At 43.2% G+C, this 17,887-nt stretch overlaps 1 protein-coding gene across 3 annotated transcripts in view; it reads right to left on the reverse strand.

The window, feature by feature from the left end:
• Positions 1-17,607, reverse strand: part of OTUD7B (OTU deubiquitinase 7B) — a 65,232-nt gene extending 47,625 nt beyond the window's left edge. The window contains exon 1 of one of the 3 annotated variants that reach the window (XM_062192168.1): positions 17,469-17,607. The gene's annotated coding sequence lies outside the window, so the exon portion shown is untranslated. Of the gene's footprint in view, positions 1-10,741; positions 10,766-17,299 lie in introns of those variants that run through there. The other 2 variants (XM_062192165.1, XM_062192167.1) reach the window with 2 other exon arrangements.
• Positions 17,608-17,887: the final 280 nt, after the last annotated feature.

The following is a 17,887-nucleotide window of genomic DNA, read 5'->3' on the forward strand; positions in this document are numbered from 1 at the left end:
TTACAGGCCTTTCGAAGTGAACCAATGGATGGAAGATCCCCCACCCCTCACTGTTGCTCTGCCTTGCAAGTAGATGAAAATAAACAAACATTAAAAAATAAAGGAGAATGAGTCTCATCTTAAATATGCCTAACTACATTTTAAAAAATAAATCCCCATATTGAAACGCCAGTTTGAGTCCCAGCTGCTTCATTTCCAATTCCATTTCCTGTTAATGCCCCTGGGAAGGCAGAAGATGACCCAAGTCCTTGGGTCCCTGCCACCCATCTGGGAGACCAGGATGAAGTTCCTGGCTCCTGGCTTTGGCCTGGCCCAGTCCTGGCTTTTGTGCCCGTTTGGGGAGTGAACTAGAAGATCTGTCTCCCCCTCTCTGTCACTCTGCATTCAAATAAATAAATAAATCTTTAAAAAAAACATACAAAGGATTTTTAAAAGGCTATTGGATCCTCTAAAAATACATTAGCAAAACTATTCAACTGATTCACAACACTGATTCTCTTTTTCAGGTAGTAAGATTTGTTCAAGTAAACTGTTCTTAACTGCTGACCTGGTAATTAAGCCTTAAAGATTTAGGTTCAAAACTAACCTCCTCCTCGTGCTCCGAAAGGACTATGGGGCCTTTACGGCTACCTCACCTACAGCTTTGTAATGGAAGTGGCCTACCTACTTGTGTATGTATTAGGGAGGGAGACCATTTCATCTTCAAAACTAGTTCCCCAGAGAAAACACACTTAAATCCAAAATCTGAAGGGATCTTTTCACTTGAATATGAAGAACTGAATCTCAAAACAAGAAAACTTTAGGAAATCAAGGCTAGTGTTGCATTATGAGCCTGACAGACCTAACTATATACATTGAGTGCTTAAAGATAAGGAAAACCTATGCAGAAGTGAAAACAGCCTGTGGTTAAACCTCATCACAATGTGGTCTTTGGCTTCCCGTTTCATTTCCCAGGCATCTGTGCTGTGTTTTAACCACAAGACCCTCCTCCTTAGCAGTATGATATAGTAGAAAGAACACTCAAAAGAATTGGCTCTATATTGTTTTATTATTTACAATGGTAATTTAGAAAGTTCATTAAAAAAATGGAATTTAAAAATAAGTTTAGGGGCCAGCACTGTGGTGCAGCAGGTCAACACCCTGGTCTGAAGCACCAGCATCCCATGTGGGCGCCAGTTCTAGTCCCGGCTGCTCCTCTTCCGATCCAGCTCTCTGCTATGGCCTGGGATAACAGTGGAAGATGGCCCAAGTCCTTGGGCCCCTCCGCCCACGTGGGAGACCAGGAGGAAGCTCCTGGCTCCTGGCTTTGGATCGGCACAGCTCTGGCCATTGCAGCCACCTAGGGAGTGAACCAGGGGATGGAAGACCTCTCTCTCTGCCTCTGCTTCTCTCTGTAACTCTTTCAAATAAATAAAATAAATCTTTAAAAAAAAAAGTTTATTTTGCTGCACAAAAATTCTGAAGCCATATATAGGTTTTTCATAACATGCATTTTCCACAAACTTTTTTTTTTAAGATATATTTTATTTATTTGAAAGGCAGAGTTACAGAGGCAGAGACAGAGAGAGATCTTCTGTCCACTGGTTCACTCCCCAAATGGCTGCAATGGCTAGAGCTGAGCTTATACACAGCCAGGAGCCAAGAGACTCCTCAGGGTCTCCCACATCATACAGGGGCCCAAGGGCCTGGGCCATCCTCCACTGCCTTCCCAGGCCATAGCAGAGAGCTGGATCAGAAATGGAGCAGCCAGGACTCGAACCAGTGCCCATATGGGATGCCAGGGCTTCAGGCAGGGCTTTAACCTGCTGCACTACAGCACCAGCCCCTCCATGAACTTTTTAAGACCCCACATAAGCATGGATTTCAAAACTTTGTGCACCTACATAAACTTATCTTTTAACATCAATTTCCACAAACTTTTTTTCCCACAAACTTTTTAATGTACGCTCATCCTAGGCATAGGAACAAAAACCATTTTATTTAAATTATCTGAATTTTGGGCTGGACTCAGCACTTTTTAAAGGTTTCCATCGGGGCCAGCATCATGGTGCAGTGGGTAAAGCTGCTGCCTGCAGCACTAGCATCCCATACTGGTTCTACTCCTGGCAGCTCCACTTTTGATCCAGCTCCCTACTAATGCAGGGAAGACGGCTCAAGTCTTTGGGCCCCTGCACCTACATGGGAGACCCAGAAGAAGCTCCTGGCTCCTGGCTTCGGTCTGGCACGGCCCTGATGGTTTCAACATTTGGGGAGTGAACCAGTGGACAGATCTCTCTCTCTCTCTCTCTCTCTCTCTCTCTCTCTGTGTGTGTGTGTGTATGTGTATCTGTAGCTCTTTCAAATAAATAAAATAAATCTTAAAAAAAATAATGTTTAAGGTACCCCATTGGAGAGATGTAGCAGAACCAATGAAACCCAACTCTCCTACTGCTATAACTCATTAATTATCAAATTCTATGTATTCCTCTTGGAATAATTCAAATCTCTGTCTACTTCTTCTCTGCCCTCACCCTGTTGAGACTCTTTTCCCTGGACCACTGCAGCCTCCTCCAACTGGTCTCTGTTCCTCCAATTTATACCACATGGAAGAATTGATTTTCCTAAAACACTACATATACATACACATTCACATACACATACACATGTACATACACATACACATACAATTTGCTGCTTGGAAATCTTTCACTGTAAGGGGATTCAGTAAACCATACTCTTTTGCCTGTGATAAGGTCCCCTCCAGTTTATCTTACTCTCCAACTCTATTGATCTCACTTCCCCTCTAGAACTGTGCTATGAACCCTCTACTTGGTCTGCTACTTGGATTTTGCTCGTGTTCTCCTTCGAGTGCTTCCCCTCTGCACTCATTCAGTCTTCTCTCTTCTCTCAGGCCTAGCTTACCCTAAGGGTCAAATGTTCCCTACCTACTCTCACTGAACTGCTACAGAACTCCATATACTGTACCCCTCACTTAGTACCATGATTTTGCATTGCTATTTATCTCTTGATACAAATATTCAGTATTCACAACTAATTATTAATTCTTAATGACATAACTCTACATCTGAGGCCTAACTTCTCATAGAGTAGATATCCAATAAAATGTTTGCTGTTGATGATAACTAATACCTTAAACAAATCATTAAAATTTCTTGGGCCTCGGGGGCCAGTATCATGACACTGCAGATTAAGACACTGCTTGCAACAATGGCATCCCATATGGGAGCACCCATTCAAGTCTTGGCAGCTCTGCTTTCAACTAGCTCCCTGGTAATGCACCTGGGAAGGCAACAGAAGGCCCCTGCCACCCTTGTAGGAGGCCCAGATGGAGCTCCTGGCTTCAGCCTGGCCCAGTCCTGTCTCTCCCTCTCTGTCACTCTTGTCTTTCAACTAAATAGAAAAATATTTAAAAATAACATGTTCTGGGCCTCATTTAGAAAGCCATGATACTATGTAAATTTTCCTTCAGTCCTAAAATATGTATGACGACACACATAACTTCTACATAGCCTGTACTTGTTTCTCATATACAGATATGCATTTATGTATGTATAACTATGTCCTATTCAGCTCAGAATGTAAATTCCCGAGGCACCAATGCTCCTACTACTTGCTTAGCTTACTTGCTGGATGATACCTCCCTGGTATCACCTTAGTGCATCTTGCCCAGATTCTAGTACTGAGCAGGTGTTCAGTGGAAAGGAATTTATAGTCTCCTCCAGGCAGCAAACATCAAGGGAAATTGGCATAATCTTAATTTTCATAATGAACCAGTATATTACAAAAAATTACAAAGATGATGTGTGAGAGTAGGAATTTAATGTTGTTAAATTCAGAAGCTACCTTGTGCCAAAGAGCTGGAAATTTATTTTAGGCAACCAAAGAAGCGAGGATGCAGCAACTCTGAAGTCTTTACTCTCAAGTTCTATTTTCAGACTTCTGAGAAGGGGTATGGGAAGTCTCCATCCCTGGCCAGTAAACAATAGCAGCCAAGTATTCTTCATGGCAAGGAATCTTGTCCTGTAGTACTGATGAAATTCCCAGGAAATGAATGGTTTAACAATCAAGTGAGCATCCAGTTCAAAGGAGACAAAAGCAAATGTTCAGAAACACACAGGAGCAGGTAAATTTTTAAAAACAGATGAGAACTTGCTGTTTAAAATACATTTTCACTAATAGTTTTATATTTTTCAATTGTCTTTGCTTTAATTTCTCACATGGAACTGTCATCATGTAAATATCAAGATTTATTAAACACTAAAACCTCAGAGAGAACTCTCTTCTTTTCCTTTGATGTCAGCTATTAATGATTCAAAAGGTACTAGAGTAGACCAGTGCATTTAAAATGACCCTGGCTTTTCAAAGAACTATTTTTAGAACACAAAAGTTACTTTCAAAGCTGCATTCTATATAATGATACTTCCCTAGCAGGTATCCATAGTATGTGGCCTGGAACAACTTTGATATATTTAAGGTACAGGTTTATAAAGAAAACCAAGCCAGGTTTTAAAGGATGAGAGGAAACAGAATCTCTTTAAATATTTATACCTATCCCCTTTTTCTCTGTTCCTGTTCCTCAATCCTATTCTCTAAAGTCTGCTACCACCTGCCATCTACCCTGTTCCTTTGCATTTTCCCCTGACTTCAGCATCTGCCTTCCTTTAACCTTACGAACATTTCTGAGAACCACAAAGTAATAGCCTGGTGTTAAGAGGTAGGGCTCTTGCCCATTTTCCTGACAGATCCCCAAATAAAATGAAAGGGCCACATACAATTTTGTCTTATTTTCCCTACTACCAGATTTTCCTTATCAAGACTAGAAAAAAGACATGGAGGTGTTAGGAAAGGAGGAAAAAAAGTCATTTACTTACGGGAATGTAAGCTCTTTATAGCCAGCTCAATTACATGTAGACAGTTATAGCAAAAGTTTTCATCTCAGGCTTATTTTTCAGGGCCTAATTTGGCCTTCATATTACTCTCATACATTCCCCACAATCCTCTCAAATATGTTCAACATGTACTCAAAAGATTTTTTAAAAGTTATTAAAAATTTGAGCTAAACGTAACTACAAAAGAAAGCTGAAAATTAAAGTTCAGAAATGCATCTTTAAAGTATAAATGGACTTGGGATTATCTACTTCAAAAAGGCCCATGATGTTGCTGTTTAGAACCCAAGAGAAACTCGAGACCTGAGGTATTAGGTTCATCCATGCAAAACAGTTTATGTTTGGCTGTTTACCTACAAAACAGCGGTTTCATATAGTTTCCAAAATATTAAGTTGAGGAGTTTCCATGAGGCCACAACAATAGAATATTAGGATTAAACACTACAGAATTAAAACTTCAAAATATTCCTCTGAAGATTTTAAAACAGACGCTTTTGAAGCTTCTGAAGCAACCTGGCCTCGTCAAGCAGGAGGAGAGTGCGGCTATACATGCATTATGTATGATTGCTTCCACTGGGCTTGTTTCTTTAAGAGACAAAGAATTCCAGGCCTGAGCAGTGTTTAGTAAATGAACAGAGGCTGCTTTTTCTTATCACCCATCTCCAGGGAAAGTGTCAAGACCTTGATGACAAAAGCAGAATTTGATAGCCAGCAAAATGAGTCTGGCCACAGGAGCACACTGCCTCAAAAGCCACCAGGATCAATTCCAGCAAGTCTTCTCATTGGGATGATATCACCTATCACTTCCCATTTCATTTTCCAAGGAATGTTTGCTCTCACCCCCTGCAGAAGCTACTCTTCACTGCTCTCACCATTTATGTCCCTTTTTATATAATTTTCAGTGCTGAATGTTTCTTTACAAGCTTTATTTTTCCAAGAGGCCACCCCGATATTCAAAATAAATAGCTCACCCACACAAAGAATGGTCTTTATTCTTTTATTCATTAATATAATCAGTCACTAATAGCCGCTAAATGCCTACCATGTGTAAGTTATATGGCAAGCCCCACAAGGGATACAAAGATAAGACTACTTGTCTGTTTTCAAGGAGCTTACAGTGTGATAGAAGGCAGGGAAGGCACAAATAAACCAAAATAATACACAACTGCTGCATCACAGGTACCAACGAAATCAACAAACCATGGGAGCATTCAGAAGTGGGAAATACCAGATATCATTGAAGAAAAAACATGTAGGAACATTTTCATGGGAGAGATCATTCACACTGGGTGTTTAAGGATAGATAAGCTTCTTTAAAAAAAAAAAAAAAAAACAGGGCAAGCAGGAAATGCAATCGAGCAAACAGGTTTAGAGATGAAGTGACTGAATCAACTAGAGTCCATGTGCAGATACATCTAAGAGAATGTTGAGAGAAAAGCTGCAAGAGGATAATTACAGTATGAAGCTAGTTATGTACCATTTCAAAACAAAACTGCATGTTTTTTATGAACAAATAATTCATAGGGGGTTAAGTATAGAACATGAAGTGGAATAATGCAAACCAACTCAAGGCAGTAGTCATTCCCTGAGAAAGAGCAAGAGGGAAAGGATGAAGTGTGAGTCTTTAGGTGTATCTAACATTACAGAGACTGAGAGATCTAAAACAAATATGACAGAACGTTAACACCCACTAGATTGGGATTGTAGCATCAAAATCATTAGAGTTTTTTAACCCTGAATTTTTCTAGATGTTTGATTATTATGTAAAAATTTAAAAGAAAGGACTAGGTAAATGGAAGAGAGGAATCATTAATAAAAAAGAGCAGTCAGGGGTGGGTTGACCTCTTTAAACCTAGGACATGATTGGTTTTGTTTTAAGTAGAAGAGGAGCCTTCACATTCCTCACACAGCGAGCACAGTTAGAAGGAAGAACCGAGAACAAGGTGGACTGCAGGCTGATAATAAAGGACAAGAGGGAAGTTTTTACTGCCACCCCCAATCAGATAGCTGAGGGGAGTGAGAACCACCTTCCTACATAACTTAAATGCCCCTGTAACCAAGTCATCTCCCCCAAAACAAAGCCAAGAGAACTTCCAGTAGCATCGGAATTCAGATAAGGACTTGCTGTGACTATTCTGTGCCTCCCCTCCCCCAAACACTCATAAACAAAAACAAAATGTACCCTTGCCCACTTGAGAAAGAATTAAGAATTGGCAGCTCTGCTAAAGTGGACAATTTCCAAATCAAGGCCCTTCTCTGGGGAAGATGATGACAAAAGTCAGAGAAAAGAATAGAGAAACCACCACTCAGTCCAGTTTTGAGAAAGGCCTATCAATGGAAAGTATCTGCCCTTCCATCCTCCCATCTTCTCCTGCTCCTTCCCCTTCTCCTGCCCTCCAATATAGGGACTTTAAGAGATATTCTATCTTGTTCTTTTATTCTCCTCCAGCAAAAATGACCAAAACACAAAATCCAGACTCTCACTTAGTGCTTTAAAACCAAACAATTTCTCCCCACAAAACTCCAATAGACACAGGGAAGAAAGATTTAGAATCCTATGGTGATGACAATCCTTGCTTTTTAGATATCCTTTCTGTTAGTATCCAATTTACCAATTTCTTTTAATAAGCTTCATTGGCACAATTTAAAACTTTAAAAAGAAAACTTGAAGGGCCAGTGCTGTGGCGCAGTGGGTTAAAGCCCTGGCCTGAAGGGCCAGCATCCCATATGGGTGTTGGTTCTAGTCCCAGCTGCTCCTCTTCCAATCCAGCTCTCTGCTGTGGCCTGGGATAGCAGTAGAAGGTGGCCCAAGTCCTTGGGCCCCTGTAGCCACGTGGGAGACCAGGAAGGAAGCTCCTGGCTCCTGGCTTCAGATCCGTGCAGCTCTGGCCGTTGCGGCCATCTGGGGAGTGAACCAGCAGATAGAAGACCTCTCTCTCTGTCTCTACCTCTCTCTGTAATTCTGTCTTTCAAATAAGTAAAATAAATCTTAAAAAAAAAAAAAAAGAAAACTTGAAATGGGGCCAGTGTCATGACACAGCAGGTAAAGCGGCTGCTGCAATGCCAGCATCCTATATGGGTATGGGTTCAGGTCCCAGCTGTTCCACTTCCAGCCCAGCTCTCCGCTAATGTGCCTGGGAAAGCTGCCAAGCACAACCCAAATGTCTGGGCCCCTGCATCCATGTGGGAGACCAGGATGTAGTTCCTGCCTCCTGACTTTGGCCAGGCTCAGCCCTGGCCATTGTAGCAAATTGGGGAGTAAACTAGCAGATGGAAGAATTCTCTCTCTCTCTCTCTCTCTCTCTCTCTCTGTAACTCTGCCATGTAAATAAAAATAAATTAATAAAAAAAAGAACTTGAAGGGAATTTAGCAATAGAGATAAATACATGTATACACTCAGCAAAAAAGATACCTTGACATTCTTCTTCATCTGAATCATTATAGCTGAAGAACCTTAACATCCTATTCATCCCACTCCAGGGCACCCAATTGCTCCAGGTCAAAAGTCCATCTGCCCAGTGGCACTCTCCGATAAGGTCTTCCTCAGTCAGACCCAGGAAAATACCAATGTTCACTTTGGATTGGTTACAAAGGCCAGTAGGATGGAATGATATTAAGTCTCTGTGTCTCAGCACAATGGCAAAATGGAACATACACTGGAATGGGAGTTGGCACGTAACACAGAGATGAACACACACTTATTAATAATCTACCACATGCCAGCCAATGAAGAGTGAACTCTAGACCATGTTATCAATGAACTACTTTTGTGATCCTGAGTAAACCTCAGGCATTCTATTTGAAAATAAATAAGGAAGACTAAGAAAGCTTACTAGTTCCTCTCCAGTTCCATGATGCTCTAAACAAGATTACTCTCAACGGTGTGTTACAGTTAAGCATGATGAAGTTATTAAAAGGTCTTTGCTTCGTCCCTCTTCAATTCACCTTATGCGCTACTGACAGAAATAACCTTCCTAGGATGTGAACCTTATTTTATCACCTGATGCTTAAAATCTTTAGATGGTGCATCATTTATTACAGCACCAGATAAAACTCTCGTGAGAATTACTTCTCCAGACTCATCCCTGCGCTCCAACCCTGTCCTCCAGCCATAATAATTACTTAAATGTTACCTGAAGAAGTCTGTTCCATTCCTTTAAGCTTTTGTTCTTGCTGTTTTCTCAGCCTGGAGTGGATTTCTCCCCATCACCTGTGGGTATATTCTTAACTCATTTTTCCAGATCCAGTTCAAGTGTTGTCTCCTCAGGGAAGCTCTTTTCAATCTCCACGTGCCCAAGGCAGAGGTGACCTTTGGACTCGCCCTTCCCCGCTACTCCTTCTACTGCAGCATGTATCACACTTCACACCACCTATGCATTGATACATCTGTTTTCTCCCACTGGACTCAGAAGCCCTTCTGGGTACAGACCTTATCTAACTCATCTCCATCTCCCCAGAGCCGAGGCCAGTGCTTACAAGACAGGAGATGCTCAGGGCCAGCACTGTGGAATAGCAGGGTTAAGCCGCCTATGGCACTGGCATCCCCAATGAGTACCAGCTCAAATCCTAGCTGCTCCACTTCCAATCCGGCACCCTGCTAATGCGCCTGGGAGGGCAGAGGAGGATGACTCAAGTGCTCAGGCTCCTGCACCCACATGGGAGACTCGGGGGAAGCTCCTGGCTCCTGGCCTCAGTCTGGCCCAGCCCCAGGCCTCTATGGCCATTTGGGGAGTGAACCAGCAGATAGAAGATCTATCTCTGTCTCTTCCTTTCTCTCTTTGTGACTTTGTCTTTCAAATAAATAAAATCTTAAAAAAAAAAAAAAGATAGGAGATGCTCAACAGATATTGATGGAGTAGGCAGCAATGGTACAGGAAAGAAGGAAGAACCAATTAAGTTGGCTTTGAAGAGTGGGGAAATGTTAGTTTTTGGTTTTATCTGCTCTTTTCCTAAACTACAGTCCTCAGAGAGCTCATTCTCTTAGTTACAGCTACCAACCCCATCAATGCCAATGAATTCAAAGCTCCATTTCCAAACTGATTAACCCCCATCTCTACTCCAGCTTTAGGTCCATAATTCTCACAATCAGAAGAGCTTTCATTTGGACATTTCATTGCCACTTTAAATCCAACACATCCCAAAGTGAACTTATCACATTCCCTTTAAAAATGTGGGAAACTTCCGAGCTTTTATATCACAGTCATTGCCTCAGATGCTCAGGCTTAACATGTCAGTAATATTTAACTCTTCACACTCCCTCATCTCCCACATTCAGTCCTCAGCAATTTCACTTTTTTCTCTACAACCTGTTTTACACTCTGTCCTCACCTCATCTCACCCTCCACAACTCTTAGCTTAGGCCCCAGCACTTCATACATCCCAGGTGTCAAATCTCCCCTCCAAGCCAACCTGTGTCTTGCAACTCTACATTTTATACTTAAAATATAAAATATAAACTACAGTGGGTATTTGGCCTAATGGGTAAGACACCCACATCCCACACCAGAGAGCCTGGTTCAAGTCCTGGCTCCACTCCCAATTCCAGCTTCCTGCTAATGCACACTGTGGAGGCAGCAGGTGATGGCTCAAGTAGTTGAGTGCCTGCCAGTCACATGGGAGACCTGGATTAAGTTCCTGGCTCCCAGCTTTGGCCCAGCCCAGCCTCAGCTATTGTGGGCACTGGGGAGTCAATCAGTACTAGATGGGGGAGCACTGTCTGTCCATCTGTCTCTCCTCAAATAAAGAAATAATGAAATAAAATATAAACTTACAATCCTGGCTTTTTAAGACACCCTATAAAAAAGCTCTGAACCAACCTACCCATCTTCATTTCACGACTATTACTGTTACTCACATCTCATCACTGTCCCAAGAACATCTCAGGGATGATCCTGTTTCCAGGCTATTGCTTGATCCCTTTCAGCTCAAAAAAAAAAAAAAAAAAAAAAGAAAAAGAAATGATGTTGCTGTTGTTGTCACTCTCCTGATCCTCATCCATTATACCTTATATACTTGATTTTTTTATATGGAACAAGTTATAATTCCTCTGTGACACCATTCAATATAGCTACCTGAGTACTCTTCTAACCAAAACACCTAAGGTATAAAAAGTCTGTGCCATGTAATTGATAATATACTTTCACATTTTAAAATTTCGTCTGGAAGCCGGCACTGTGGCTCAACAGGCTAATCCTCCACCTAACGGCATTGGCATACTGGGTTCTAGTCCCGGTCGGGGCGCTGGATTCTGTCTCAGTTGCCCCTCTTCCAGGCCAGCTCTCTGCTGTGGCCCGGGAGTGCAGTGGAGGATGACCCAAGTGCTTGGGCCCTGCACCCCATGGGAGACCAGGAGAAGCACCTGGCTCCTGGCTTCAGATCAGCGCGGTGCACTGGCCGCGGCGGCCATTGGAGGATGAACCAACAGCAAAGGAAGACCTTTCTCTCTGTCTCTCTCTCTCTCTCTCACTGTCCACTCTCCCTGTCAAAAAAGAAAAAGAAAAAATTTCGTCTGGAATATTAATAGCGGCTCAACAGATGTTCACTCCTTTCTATTCCTCTCACTCTGGACTTTAAGCTCTCCAAGGGCACAAAATTATCACTTTTCCTAATCCTCTACAGTACTTAGCATACAACTAAAACTCATAGCAGGTCACTAAAAACAATGGTTTAGTAATTTCTCCTATCCAAAGTTATTCCTCAAAAGAAAAAAAGGAATAAGATATAATCTTTTAAAATGCAACTGAAAATCCCAATATAGGGATTCCTCTCCACCTCTGATTTCCAGCTCAGATATTCTTCAAACTCCTGACTCAGGAGGTAAATAATAATCCTGTGCTCATGACATCACAAACACATAGTTTTGTAATGACTGTAAAGAGGTGGGGGGAGGGCAGCAGGGATGGAAGAAAGCCAGTCAACTGAAAAACAAAGACTGAAAGAACAGCTCTATGATTTTTGTTTACTCTTGAAATGTGGACGCTTCTCCTATCTTTTTTTAAATATTTTCAAACAAGTTTCCCTCAAAAGGAAAAATATGACAGGTTTTCAGTGAAACTGATATCCAGAAAACCCTCTATAAAACCCCAATCCTTGCGAAAACCAGCTTAATCTTTAACAAGGCAACAAGAATGCAGCGAGGTTCCTCCAGATACTGTGAGTGAAGACTCATCCTGGCTGCAACCCAGGCATCATCTACCAACCTTTGTACATATCAGGCGGATGGCCTGAGAGAGCACACTGGACTCGCCCAGACTTTGAAAAGAAATGGGTCTGTATTAACATACTAGTATAGTCTTATCAATGTCCACAAACAGATTATTTATCGCATGGATTCCCAAGGCCAAATCTTTAACCCACAACTGACTATCCTTCAGCATCAGTGTATTCTCCACACTACCAGGTAATACAGGCTTCGAAATGCAAATTCATTTCAATATCAGTATGATCAAAAAAAGAAAACCTAAAATCCAGCTTAAAACATAATGCAGGGGGGAAAGAACCACTGTATTCCTAAAGTTATATCTATGTAAAAATGCATTCATTAAATAAAAATTTAAAAATAAAAAAAAACATAATGCAGTTTCAAACCAAGAAATTTCCTCATTAAGTTCTGAATTATCTATACCAATACTCCCTTCAAGAGCAGAGAAAATCACAAGTTAAATGCACTTGAAACATAATGCTGTTCTTACCATAAGCTCTTGAGAATCCAGTGACAGTCTTTCCCACAAGTTGGTGCACAAGCAGAGCTCAGCATCATAAGGTATATAAAAACAAAAACTTCTACAAGGAATATTCTGTCTCCTGGCTTTATCCCTTTGGACCAGGACAGCAGAGAAGCAGAAGAGTCACAATATACTCGTGCCTGCCCACTTGTCCCCAAGTTCCTGAACCAAAGCTCAATACTTCTCATTAAATCCATCCTTTGTTCAAGGACCTACAATGACTCTATTGACCTTTCTATCAACACCCAGCGGAGTCTGGCTGAGTCCTGTCCACCCTCTTGCCTGCTCTGCTCATGACTTGACCAAGCCACATTCTCTCCAGCCATTCTCATGCACTGTAGTCATTCAGCCATCACTGTACTCTGCACGTTCTATACTTTCCATCAGGAAGATCCTTTCTTTTATTTTAGTCCTAAAACAGAATAATTACTTCATTTACTTGGATGCTCATACTAATGTCATAGATAAGGGTAGGAAAGCAACTTGTCCAAGGTCACATAGTAAAAACCAGAATCAAGATTTGAACCAAGGTCCATCTAATGCCATAGCCCATAACTACAAGTAATCAATAGCCTCCCAAGTCAATTTCATAATTACTGATCCAGAAATCTCTTCTAATTTATCACATCAATTCTTTTTTTGTCATTTCAAGTTTTCTCAGCTCTTACATATTCCATCTGCAGCACATTAAACTTGGTTTTGTTTTCTAACAAAACAAGGTCTGCCTTCCCATTACCGTACCACCTACCACCCTCCCTCTCCACCACCGCCTCCAAGCCTTATCACAAGGACAAGGACAACTGTCTTTTGTAACTTTTCTCCAAAAATTTCACTGAAGCTTGGAGCTCAAGTCACTAGAGCTACACAGGGATGTTCTACATTATTCAACAAAATTTTATTTTTTAAAGAAAATCAAATTCCTTTCTCTGCCACATTAAAAAAAATCAACTGAGGAGATCAATTGAGAGGCAGTCTTCTGGCATAGCAGTTAAGACATAACCCAGGGTCATCTGGGGAGTGAAACAATAAAGATTCTATCTCCCTCCCTCTCTTTCTTTCAAATAAATAAGTAAATCTTCAAAAAAAAAAAAAAAAAAGAAAGAAAATGAAAAAGACATAACTTGGGACACCCACACCTCACATCAGAATGCCTGAGTTCAGGTCCTGGCCCTGCTCTTAGTTCAGTTTTTTATTAATGTGAAGCCTGGGAGGCAGCAGATGATGGCTCAAGTACTTGGGTCCCTGCCACCTGCACAAGGGAATTCCTATCAGCTTCAATCTGCTGAATGCATTTGGAGTGAACCAGTGGATAGAGAATCTCTGTCCATCTGCCTATCTGTTCTTCTCTGCCTTTCAAATAAAATAAATAATCAACTGAATTCAAGCATTCATGATAAAAACTGCCCTGAACCTATGTTCCAATTATACAAAAATTTTTTTAAAGATTTATCTATTTATTTGAAAGGCAGAGTTACCAAGAGGCAGAGGCAAAGAGAGAGAGAGAGAGAGAGAGGTCTTCCATCTGCTGCTTCACTCCCCAAATGGTTGCAACAACTGGAGCCAGGAGCTTCCTCCAGGTCACCCACACAGGTGCAGGGGCCCAACCACTTGGGCCATCTTCTACTGCTTCCCCAGGCCATAACGGAGAGGTGGATTGGAAGTGGAGCAGCTGGGACTCGAATCCATATGGGATGCCGGCACTGCAGGCAGCAGCTTTACCCACTACACCACAGCGCCAGCCCCTATACAGATTTTTAAATATGCAAATTTATCAGGAGCTATTGAGACGATTCCAGGCTGCTATTCCACAGCTTCTAAGTTCTCATAGGAAAGATACAGCTGAGGTCACACGTTAAAACATTGTTTGAGGATTTTCCCTTTGGTGGGACAAGTGTTTGGGAAAAGGAGAGGGGTACTTCCCCACAGAAATAACTATACAAATACACACACACATTATGATGACCTCTGTCAGCATCCTCTGAATGCTTGCTATATTTAGGGGCCCCAAAGCTTTACAAGAAGCACTTAGCATCTCCAAACTTATTTTTGATACTTTTCCACTGTAATTCACCTAGTTATATATATTGAATCACCAATATTCCAAAGAAAACCTTCAAAGAAATGAACAGTGGGGCCAGCATTGTGACACAACTGTAAGTTAAATCACTGCCAGCAATACCAGCACCCATGTACACACCAGTTCAAGTTCTGGCTGCTCCGCTTCCCATCTAGCTCCCTGCTAATGTGTCTAGGAAAGCAGTAGAGGATGGTTCAAGTGCTTGGGCCCTTGCATTCATGTGGGAGACCTGGAAGAAGCTCCTGGCTTCGGCCTGGACCAGCCCCAGCTGTTGTGGCCATCTGGGGAATGAACCAGCAGATGGAAGATCTGTCTTTCCCTCTCTCTGTAACTCTGCCTTTCAATTAAAAATTAAAAAATTAAATCTTTTTTTAAAAACATGGAATAGTGATAGCTACTGGGCTGCTCTAGTTATTCTTCAATATATTCAAACTCTTCAATTTCCACACCCTAGAATAATATATGCAGTTCAACTAAAGAAAGCTGGTATATACAGATATAAATACAAATTATCTATATATCATCCAATTCACACAGCTAAAGCAATCACTGACAGTCACCAGATCTGGGAACGTATTGTGACTCTTAAAATTAGATTTTATTCTCCAAATTAAATCTTTTTTCAATAAGAGATCTCAAAAGAAAGAGATTTAATTAGCTTTGGGAAAATTACAAATTGTTGGTGACCTATGGCCACCAAAGTCCAACTAACAATTAGCATTCATTATTGCTTATCCTGCCTTACACAAGTCAGCACACAGTCCTTTCTTTGGCAAAGTTTTACACTGTTTTTCTTCTAAGAGAGTCTTTGATATTAAATGAAAGGAACAAGTCAAATCAGGCAACAACAACAAAAATTAGTGACAGTTTGGAAACTATCTTCCTTCTGTCTTCCCTATTCGGATGCATAATGTCCAAAGCAGATATCTGTTCAATTCTAAATTATTCATGCTAATGGATAATTATTGGCAAAAAGGTGCTGATAATCCAAAATGGGGAAAAATCTAAACAAAATCTATTTTGGTTTTGGAATATATGTTTTGCGTATATTTACCTTCTCAATTATCCCTAGCATGAGCTAATATTTGCACTTGCAATCTCTAAGTACATAGCAACTGGCCACTTAGGTGGGGAGGTGCTCCAAGTCATGCCAGTTGATAGTGGAAATTAGAACAGACTGCTATTCAGCCTGAAGATGAGCAACATCCATTTCAATTATTTTACAGTGCAGTTCAGCCTTCAAAATATCAACAGACTACCAGTCCTCTGTCCCAGTCTCCAGCTAATGTGCAATAGGTGATCTCTCAAGTGCTTGAGCCCCGGCCACCCACACAGGCGACTCAGACTGAGTTCCGGACTCCTGGTTTCAGCCTGAATGCTGTTGCCAGCATTTGGGGAGTGAACAAGCAGATGGAAGATGTTTGGCTGTGTGTCTGTCTGTCCTTCAACTCCTGGGATTAGTCACCCTGTTGGACTAGATTTACCTCCACCTGTTCTCTCCACTGTCCCTTCCCACCTATGAAACAGGTTCTAAAAGACAAAGAGACTCAAACGCCTCAAAGATCTCCCAGACATACAGTACAAGAAGCTAAAGGCCAGCCTCTGATTTTTTAAATAAAGCATTCCTATAGTATTTATTAAACGTTCAGGAGAAAAAAAGCCAAAGGACTGCTAATCCTTGGCTTTGCAGTCATGAAAAGAAAACTGTGAAAATTGGGGGGCGGGGGGAGGAACCCTTTTACACGAAAACATTTTTACAGTTTCCCCTGTCAGCTCCCTTTAACTTTCAAAATTTTACATGTGCATTGCGCCCAGAGAAGCCACCTAGGTTAGGCGGACAGACTGTACCAGGAGGGGGGAGCGCGCGCCTCGGAACGCAGCTCCTTTTGAGCCGACAAGCTAAAAATACGCCGGCCCAGTAAACAAATCCCATTCCATCCCGACCGGAGCCACACCGTTAACCTAGTAATTATGAGAAGGGTGAGATCACGCAGCCCCCGGCTTACTCATCATCAGCTTCTAAAGTTTCCATCGGCTCACGGCAACTTTGCCTTTTTCTAAAGTTCACAAGCGTGCCCTAGAATCTCGCAGGCGCGCGCACCACACACACACACACACACACATCTTTTTCGCTCCCTGCCTCCATTACTGGACGCACCTCAGTTTGGCTACCCACAGGGAGAACAAGCTTGTTGTCTTTTCGTTTGACTTTTATACTGAGACGTTAAGATGAACTTTTATCCTACCAGGGGGCTAGGAGCCCGCACGGTAACCGCCTCACAAACTCCGCCATCCCTCCCCGAAAGTCTAGCTGACAAGAGGGGACCGTCCACACCGCCCCGCACAGCTCAGGAGGGGAGGCCAGGAACCGGGGAGCGCGGCCAGACACGCGGGACGCAGGTGGAAGGGAGGCGCAAAGGAGAAAAGGTTGGGACGAAGCGAGGAGCGGCCAGGGCGAGGAGGGGTGCCCGGGGGAGATGGCTTCGGGCGAGATACGATCGGAAAGCAGCAGGGGGACAGTGGAGATCAGAGGGGCAGAGTTCGGGAGTCGGAAGAGGCGGGAGGGGCGGGAGCGGACGGGGAAAGGGGTCGGGGCGGGGGGCTCCGTTACCCTCGCGACTCCCGGGGCAAGGCCCTAGGCCGGGGCGGAGCACGGGGCCCGGCCGCCTCTCCTCATTCCTCGGCAGTGACCCCCGGGTCCGACCGGCCCCTCCCCCGACGACGATGGAGGCGGAGGCGGCGGCGGACACTGCGACCGGGGCTGTTGCTCCACACAGGACCTGGAGCTGAAGCCAGACGGGACTGATCGGGATTGGCCTCCCTCTGTGGCTTTTTGCCTGCTCCACACCCGGTCGCCACTCCGACTCCGGCGGCTGGTTCAGGATCGGTGGCTTTCGGCCGTCCGGCCGGAAACAAGCGCCAGTTTCCGGCCGGAGCGGGTTGGTGGTGACACCCAAGCCGCCCCCGGGCCTCCTCCCGCCCCGCCCCGTAGCAGCCCCGCCCTCAGCGCCGCTCCCGGAGCTGCGGCCGGTTTGGCGCTTGCCCCGCGCGTGACCCCGTGTTTTCCAGGCCCGCGTTCCTAATGCCCGTGGTCTGGAGCATTCTTGAACCGGAGCTGGGGGGAGGGAGGGGGCGGGCCGGGTGGATTCTTGAGACTTCGGGACAGAATTAGTTGGCTCCAGCCCTTTGGCAAGGAGCG

Source organism: Lepus europaeus, chromosome 5 (assembly GCF_033115175.1).
Source record: "Lepus europaeus isolate LE1 chromosome 5, mLepTim1.pri, whole genome shotgun sequence".
Classification (NCBI taxonomy): domain Eukaryota; kingdom Metazoa; phylum Chordata; class Mammalia; order Lagomorpha; family Leporidae; genus Lepus; species Lepus europaeus.